Consider the following 7,922-nt stretch of genomic DNA (forward strand, 5'->3'; position numbering starts at 1 on the left):
CACCCCCCCCCCCCCCCGCATCATTGTGTCTTGCTTTGAGCTTTGATTTTTCCTTGCTTAAGGGATCCAGGATTCTGCCAGCAAACCAGGGCCTCAGAAAGGCTACTATACTAATAGGTGGTTGTGGCACACATGCAGACTATCAGGGCTGGGTGGAGGCCAAGTGTCACCACATGTTCCACAGCCCTGACCTGCCTGCCAATGACAGCTCCCACACAGGCTTCTCATGTTCACCAGCCCTGTCCCCAGGCCTCCTAGCCTTCACTGTGTAGCTGTAGAAGCACAGGCTCAGATCTGAGACCCTACCCTACCCTCCAAGGCTCCTCTGGCTTACTCAGGCAAGCTCGGGGGACAGGAGGCCATTGCTGGGGGGGCACCCACCCCACCCTCTGTGCCGTAGTCTTTGCAACCCCTCTGGAGAATCCCCCTCTCTTCAAAGGGGTCACAATGGCCCCTTCTCCTTCCTCTTGGGAGTAGACTCTTGTCTGGAACCAGCTTTATGATCAGCAGGTTATAGTCAACACCTGCTCTGCTTGGCAACTGGACCCCTCATTCCTCTGCACTTTTCAGACTGGAGCAGAGGCCAGAGAGAGAGAGAGAGAGATGGGGGTAGAGTTGCTCCAGATTTGCATGGGCTCACAAGGGAGCACAGGGCGCAGCAGGCACCACAGCACTTCTCGAAGGCCCCTATCTCAAAGGTGCCTCACTGTCGCTGCTCTGGGTCCCCCTGCTCAGGGCCCTCTACTGCTGGGCTGAGGCCAGCCACTGCCAAAGGGAGGGGGAGGAGGGTGGGTCATAAATAACCTGAGGGCAGCAGCGGTAGACTGTGACCTGGGACTCCTGGGGGAGCTTGAGGGCAGCTGCAGGGCCCTTTGCCCCCAACCTGACTGCTCCAGCCTTGACCCACCCTAGAGTGCTTGCCTCTTCAGGCCCGCCTTATCCAGCCCTTTATCAATCAATCAACCATTTATTGAGCTTCAGATGTAGTATATACCCAGAAGAGAGAGCCCTGAGGTGGGAAGACGTAGATGCAGAGGAAAGCAGTGTCAGTAGAGCACAGGTGTGGTGTCAGAGGAGGTGCAGGTGAGTGGAATCCTGGCCTGCCTGCCTCCTGTCTGCCTGAGCTCTCAGGTCTGGCAATGAGGGGCTGCATATGTGGGGAACAGGCCCAGGCCTACTGGGACCAGGAGACAGGCAGTGCTTACGGACAGAGCATATGGGCCAGGGTGTGGGCCCAGATGACCCTGAGCCCTGAGGAAGTGGGCCTGTGTACCCATGTGCCAGCTACCAGTAAATGCCTGCATACTCAACACATAGATAGCAGTCACAAGCATATTACACCTATGCACCCTTGTGTGCCAGCACTGTGGCTCCTGAATTTTCACATGCAGGACAGGTGCAGGGTGCACAGACATTACCTTTGAATGCCCACACACCTTGGGCATCAATGCAAGCACAGAAGGTATGTGCTAACTTGCACAAGTAGACAAACCTCACAAATCCTGAGACATGAAACACATATAAAAGACCTTAAGACACCAGCACCAGATGTTCATCTGCCAAAAATAGCTTGTTGGGCACAAGGGTCTAGTTGGCAGCACTGTTGGACAGGAAGGGTTAACCTGAAAGGTCAGGGGTTAGTGATAAGCCAGATGGGACCTCTCAGACATTCCTGCAGAGTGGCCAGAACCTCCAGGAATATTCTCCTGGCCCTGGTTAGGCACAGGAGAGCTGCCCTGCTGAGACATGCTGAGCCTTTCGCTGGCTATGAGCTGGCTACAAGCCATGTAACATCTCTCAGGAAGACAGGAAGGTGTTTTTGAGGCCAGGCTGTCCACTGTCTTTAACCTCTGCCACTTGAGGAAAAAGAAGTAGGGCATGAGATGCTCACATACAGGGATTTCAGTAGATACCCCTGGGAACACTTGCTACTAGGCTGTTGCTAGCTGTACATTGACACGTTCAATGGTGCCAACACATGAAGTGACTCAAACACCAGTGCAAGGATGCTCATGTGCTGGACACACCTACTGGTACCTTGGTGCGGTACAGAGGCCTCTCCCAGATACAGAAGCTGCTGACCTGGCAGCATTGGCAGGAACCCCCAATCTTGGGTCTGCAGGCTTAGACCTTCCATTCAGGGAGGGGCACAGACACTGTTCCTGGTCATTGTGTGGGGAGGGACAGCCTCTGTCTTAGTGAAACCTTCCAGGTACTGCAGTCCCATCTGGATCTGGGCTTCGATGGAGGTTGAATCAGGTGGTGCAAAGGTGAATCCTGTAGTGACCTAAGCCTCAGATTCTTCTTGCCATACCTCATGAACCAACTTTCTCTCTTTTTCTCAGGGACATGTTTCCCATCTGGCAGAGGGTACTCAAAATCCATGGCTGCCCTTTGGCTTGGAGCAGAGCAGTCAGGGAACAGGTGCCCAGGTTACACAGATGACTGCTAGGACCCTGCATACCTGCTCACCTCCTCCATGAAATTGACCTGGAGTGCAGGAGCTGAAGGTTGCCCCTGCCCCCGCCCTCTGCCAAGCAAAGGGCATGAGGTGAGTTCTCCAGGGCCCCTGGGAGCCTGAGAGTCTGTCCAGGGAGCAGGCATGAAGGCTAGTCCCAACCTTCCTTTTCCTGTGGATAGAAATGGCTGCAACTTGGGTATTGGAGGGATAGCCCATGGAGCAACTGCTGGGTTGACATGGGGCTGCAGCCTGGTTCAGCTACCTCTCTTAGCTCAAGGAGTGTAGGTGGGAGCCTTCCTTTAGGTGAGAGGCTGGGGGCCCACCAGAGCTAAGTAGCATGGGCCCAGGCTCACCTCCATGTCTCAAGAGTGTGCAGGGGCTGAGAGAAGGCTGAAAGACCCCGTGTGCTCACCACTATTGGTCCTGGGTGTGAGGGACACCTTCCTGCTCACAAGTGTGTGACCTCCTTCCACCATGCACTTCAGTGCATGCTCAGCACAGATCCCATGGGAAGGCCTTGGGGGTTCATGTTCCTCATTCTAGGGTATCTAGGCCTTGGTTGTCCACAGCTGACTCTGCATGTTTACCTGACCTGGCCTGGGCAGACCTTGAGCCCTTGGGCCAGATAGAGGCAGCAGGTTGTGCTGTCTTCAGAGCTTTAGGACAGAGGTCACTTGCCAAGGAGGGGTAGAAGTGGGCATGAAGGAGGAGTGGGCTCTGCCAGTCTTCTAGGTGGAACTAAGAAGAGGGTATCCTGCCAGGTGTGGAGTGTATAACTATAATTCCAGCCACTCAAGAGCCTGAGATAGGAGGATCATAGGTGTGAGGCCAGTATGGACAACTTTGTAAGACTTTTCTTTTTTCCCGGTTCTGGGGATTGAACTCAGAATCTTGTGCTTGCCAGGTAGGCATGGTACCACTGAGCTACATCCCTGGTCCTATTAAAATATAAAAATTTAAAAGTTCTATGAATGTAGCTCAGTGGTAGAGCACTTGCCTAGCATGTGCAAGGCCCTGGGTTCAATCCCCAGGGCTGCAAAAGGTGGGGGCATCACAGCAGGTCCCTGCACACAGAAAGCCTGAAGGCCAAAGGAAATGGGCTGGGGGGCTACAGGGAAATGGTGAAAGCTGGAAGGGACAGGTGGCCAGATACACTTCTGAGAGGCTCTCTGAAAGGCTGCAGAATGGACCCCAGTATGGCCACGGCTTGGCTCAGCTCATAACCAAATAAATACAGCCCAGACTGGGTTCTGGGCTCTCTGAGACACTTCTAGCCTGATGTGGCCACTTGGCCCTGGGTAGTCCCATCACTTGTCTGTTTTCTTTTGCTACTCCCAGTGCCAGTGGGACTCTGCATACCTTCGTGTCCCCAGAAGCTTAAAAGTTTGACCACAGGTATTCTCTTCATCACATGGAGATCTGGGGAGGATCTGGTGTGGCCAGGTCTTCAGCAGGCACAGTCCCAGACTGGGTGAAGTCAGAGCATGAGGCTGCCCATGGGGTGTGGTACCAAGAGCCTGGCCCATGACACACGGGTGCTGTGGACCCTATGGACATGGCTTGGGGCAGGCAAGGCTCGCACTGCTGCCTGTTGTCCCAAGTACTCCTGTACGTGTTCCAATAGTTTTGTTCTCTGGGCCCTGAGAAGACAGGACTCGGGCCTAGAGGAAGCAGACTAGAGTCTCAAAATAGAGAAATCAGCCTGCGTTGCCTGGTAATGGTACTGACCGTCTCCTGGGTAATGTCCAGTAAATGTGCAAGAAGGTGATGCCCACCTGCCAGGTGGCAGGACTGGCCTCAGGCTAAATGCACCCTAGATTTGCCCATGTGTCACAGGCCCTTGCCCCCTCTGTGGTCTCTGTGCAGTATGCACATGGGCATATGGCGTGGAGCATCAGTGAGCACTTGGGCACCTGCACATGGGATGTGACACAGGCACTGAGGTCACTCCCTTGCACAGCCCTGGCTGCTTCCTGAGGGAGCCTCATGACCAGTGAGCAGGTCCAGGGCTACTGATGGGCTGAGGAGACATACTAGTAAACCTGGCTGCTCTGGGATCCTCTTTAGAGTTTCTTTTTGCAATCAAATTTGCACCCAAGCAATGTACAGAATTGTGCTGTGTGGTTGCTGGATACTGTGGGATTTTATTCAGTCCTACACTGGTGGAGTCACACCTTTGAACTGGCTATAGTGGGAAGAGTCTGATTGCAGGATCACTGGAGGGGCTGGTGCCACTTTATTGTGTTGGGGGTTTTCAGAGGAGTAAGCCTAGTTGGACAATGAGTTAATTATATTTCCCATCACAAGTCAGCCCCAGACTGTCTTCCTGAGGTACAGACTGAGCCTGAAGCAACCCAGGCCAAGTCCTGGATTCCTGTTGTCATCAATGGGCTCCTTCCTTAGTGGGCAAGTTGTTAGTGATAGCCTGTTAGGGTACACTGATGCCTTGTGTGGGTGGATGTCCTGTGAGGAGTGTAGGTGAGAGTATTCCATAATCCCTTGGAGCCCTCTCACTTCCGTGCTCTGCTGAGGGTCACAATGGGGCAGTCCTGAGTGCTATTTCATGAAAACAGGAACTCTGTACTAAACAATCCTGAGTCATGCACTGCCAACTCAGGGACAGCCCCAGAAGTGGGTGGGTTGAGTCCCGACACAGACCCCAGGTACAGAGGCTCCTGACCTGCTTCCTGCTGGTCCACCATGAAAGGAAGGGCATGCATATGTTCATAGGCACACGTTCACAATCTTGCATGCACACAGGATTGTTGACTGTGCTCCCTTGGATGCCGAAGCCTGCTGTCCAGCTGTGGCTGCTCACTCAAGACCAAGCTTATTCTAGAGGTGTGGGTGGGGTCTGCAGGCTATTGCAGCCCAGGGCTTTGGGGCCTCGCTTATGATGACAGGAGGGATCAGGGACCTGAGAACCACACAGCCCCCAGAACAGTGTAGGATACCACATCAGAGGCCCACTCCTCACCCCGTCCCTGCCTGAGGCACTGAGGCCAAGACCAATAAAATACCCACCTTCACAGGAGACAGCTTTATCTTGTTGATTGGAAGTCTGCCAGCCCAATTTATGATGGAACATAAGATCTCCAATCTGAATTTATGTGCCATAGTATAACGAGAGGTCAGTGAGATTGAAAGTGGGCTCATGAAAGGACCGCAGCAGCCTGTAGAAGACCTCAGCCCACATCCTAGACTCAAGAGAGGGATGAACCAGCTACAGCAGCAAGACAGAGGGGAGGGGAGGTGAGACCCCGCCTTTGGGGTACACTGTGAGGGAGACAGAGAGACTAAGGGTGGACAGGGCTAGCCAGGACCATCATGGTGAGGATGACAAACCTCAGGGATGGGAGCACTTTCTGCTGTTCTCACACCTCCCCAGTTCTGGGGAGGCCCCAGTTCTGAGAACAGTCACAGACAGAGATCTGACCCTGACTCAGTGTCCCATCATGGAATAGGGTTGCTGTGGGTGCACAGAAACTCACCTCTAGCCCCCTCTCAACCCCTCTGCCCTCCTCATACATTGAATCCTGCGGAAAGGTAGGGGAGGGTCAGCTGTGTGGGGGCCTGGGTACTTGGCCAATAGAGGTTGGCTTTCTGAGCTCAGGACAGACCCCGACTTCAGGATTTATACAAATAAATGAAATGAAAAATGCTGGCAGCCCTGATCTGATTACAGTCATTCATTCTCTGGTCGTTAATAATTTGTGCAATAAAGGATTGCAGCCACTCCAGGGAGGGGAAGGCTGTGGCTCAGCCCTCCCTCGGCGCCAGCCTCGGGAGCTGGAAACATAAATTATTAGTTTCTTATCGCTCGGGCCACCATCATTCATGCTGCCAGAGCCTGTTGGGAGCTGGTGGAGGTCCTGCAGTCCGACCCTGCCAGCTCTGAGCTGCTGTTCGTGCAGAGATGCTGGGTAGGGCCCTCTGTCATCATGCCCTGCCCTTCAGGGAGCTTGACCCTTACAGCTGGAGGCTGCAGCTAGCATGAGGGGGGTATAGTGCTTGTCCTTTGACCCTTAGACCCTCTGTAAGTGAAGCCAAATTTCCAGCTCAAGATGCAGCCTCACATGCCTGGTCACGGCACTTGCTGCATGAGGGCAGCTTCTTAGCATTGTGTGCTCACCAGCAGAGGCCCACAGACCCAGGCCTGATCCCTGCTCAGGAGAGAGAAGCCAGTGTGGGGGTGCCTATGGCATTGGGTGAACTTAGAGCCTATCCCTGAGGGTACACATTTGCAGGAGTGGCCTTACGGTCCTCCTATGCCAGCCCTGGTTGGAGGCATGGAGCACACGGGGCTGGTGCTGCTGGAGGAGGGTACAGGTGCAGGTGGGAGCCACAGGAGCCTTCTGAGGCTCTGTGTACATACTGTGCTGTGTTGCTGGGCTGCGGTCTGTCCTCCAGGTGGAGTTGCTGAGATTTGTGGGGCTGGAGGCTGAACACCAAAGTCACACGCCAGAGCTCTAGCCCCAGTGGTGACAATTTCAACATGACAGAAATTAGTGTCTTCCTTCAGTATTCCTAGCCTGCCTTGGGTGGTCTCCTGTCCTTACCCCCAAACTGGGAAGGGGAAGCTGAGGTTGGGAGCCTGTTAAAGAGAAAGGGCTGATATTTGTGTCCTGCTAGTCAACAGTGAAACTTGCTTTACAGTCTGAGCCTTCCCTTTCTGGGGCTGGAAGTTGCCCGAGACCTGCCTGGCATTTTTTTACAGTGGAGAGATCTGGTGGGCACCAGAGGCCCAGGGATCTTTGCCTACCACTTTGTGGCTGTGTGGCCTTGGGAAGATCTTTGATCTCTCTGAAACTTAATCTATAAAACGAGAGTGAGAATTAAAGGAGACAAAAGTTAGTATTTATTTATTTATCTATTTCGTACTGGTGTTGGAACTCCAGACCCCGCGCTTGTGAGGCAGGCAGCAGAACCACTGAGCTAAAACCCCAGACCAAAAGTTAGTATTTATTGAACATCTACTTTGTTCCAGGTATCCAGACTTCATAGGTGAAGTACAGCCATGAGCTGAGCTGCCTCCCATGCTTCTCTGCAGTGTTGCTGTAGAATATCCCTACAAACTACATTCCCTTTGCCCTCTAGCTTTTTGGACATTGGGTGCAGATGTAGCGATGCCTCCCACATCTTTGTCTATTCATTCTGTCATCTGTGTGGTTTCTGTTGCCTTCAACTAATTTTTCTTCTCCTTTTGGGTTTATTCTTGTTTACTTGCACAGCTGGTGAATTTTGTTTGTTTTTTTTTGTTTGAGACAGGGTCTTGCTATGCAGTTCAGGATGGCCTTGGACTCACTATGTACCCCAGGCTGGCCCTGAACTCACAAAAACCCTCCTGCTTCAGCATCTTGAGTGCTGGGATCACAGGTGTGCACCACCGTGCCTGGCCTACACCTGGTGAGTTCTGATTGAGCAACGGGGGCTGTGATTTTTTTTTTTTTTTTTTTTTTTT

The 7,922-nt window shown here is 53.0% G+C and overlaps 2 long non-coding RNA genes across 2 annotated transcripts in view; both read left to right on the forward strand.

The window, feature by feature from the left end:
* Nucleotides 1–7,766, forward strand: part of LOC117287360 — a 10,633-nt gene extending 2,867 nt beyond the window's left edge. The window contains exons 2-3 of the long non-coding RNA XR_004518663.1: nucleotides 2,346–2,551; nucleotides 7,730–7,766. This is a non-coding gene — a long non-coding RNA (uncharacterized LOC117287360). The remainder of the gene's footprint in view (nucleotides 1–2,345; nucleotides 2,552–7,729) is intronic.
* Nucleotides 7,767–7,832: 66 nt separating this feature from the next.
* Nucleotides 7,833–7,922, forward strand: part of LOC104864601 — an 8,534-nt gene continuing 8,444 nt past the window's right edge. Inside the window, exon 1 of the long non-coding RNA XR_780948.2 lies at nucleotides 7,833–7,867. This is a non-coding gene — a long non-coding RNA (uncharacterized LOC104864601). The remainder of the gene's footprint in view (nucleotides 7,868–7,922) is intronic.

The sequence above is a fragment of the Fukomys damarensis genome, unplaced genomic scaffold, assembly GCF_012274545.1.
Source record: "Fukomys damarensis isolate Sample0158 unplaced genomic scaffold, DMR_v1.0_HiC HiC_scaffold_23, whole genome shotgun sequence".
Lineage (NCBI taxonomy): Eukaryota > Metazoa > Chordata > Mammalia > Rodentia > Bathyergidae > Fukomys > Fukomys damarensis.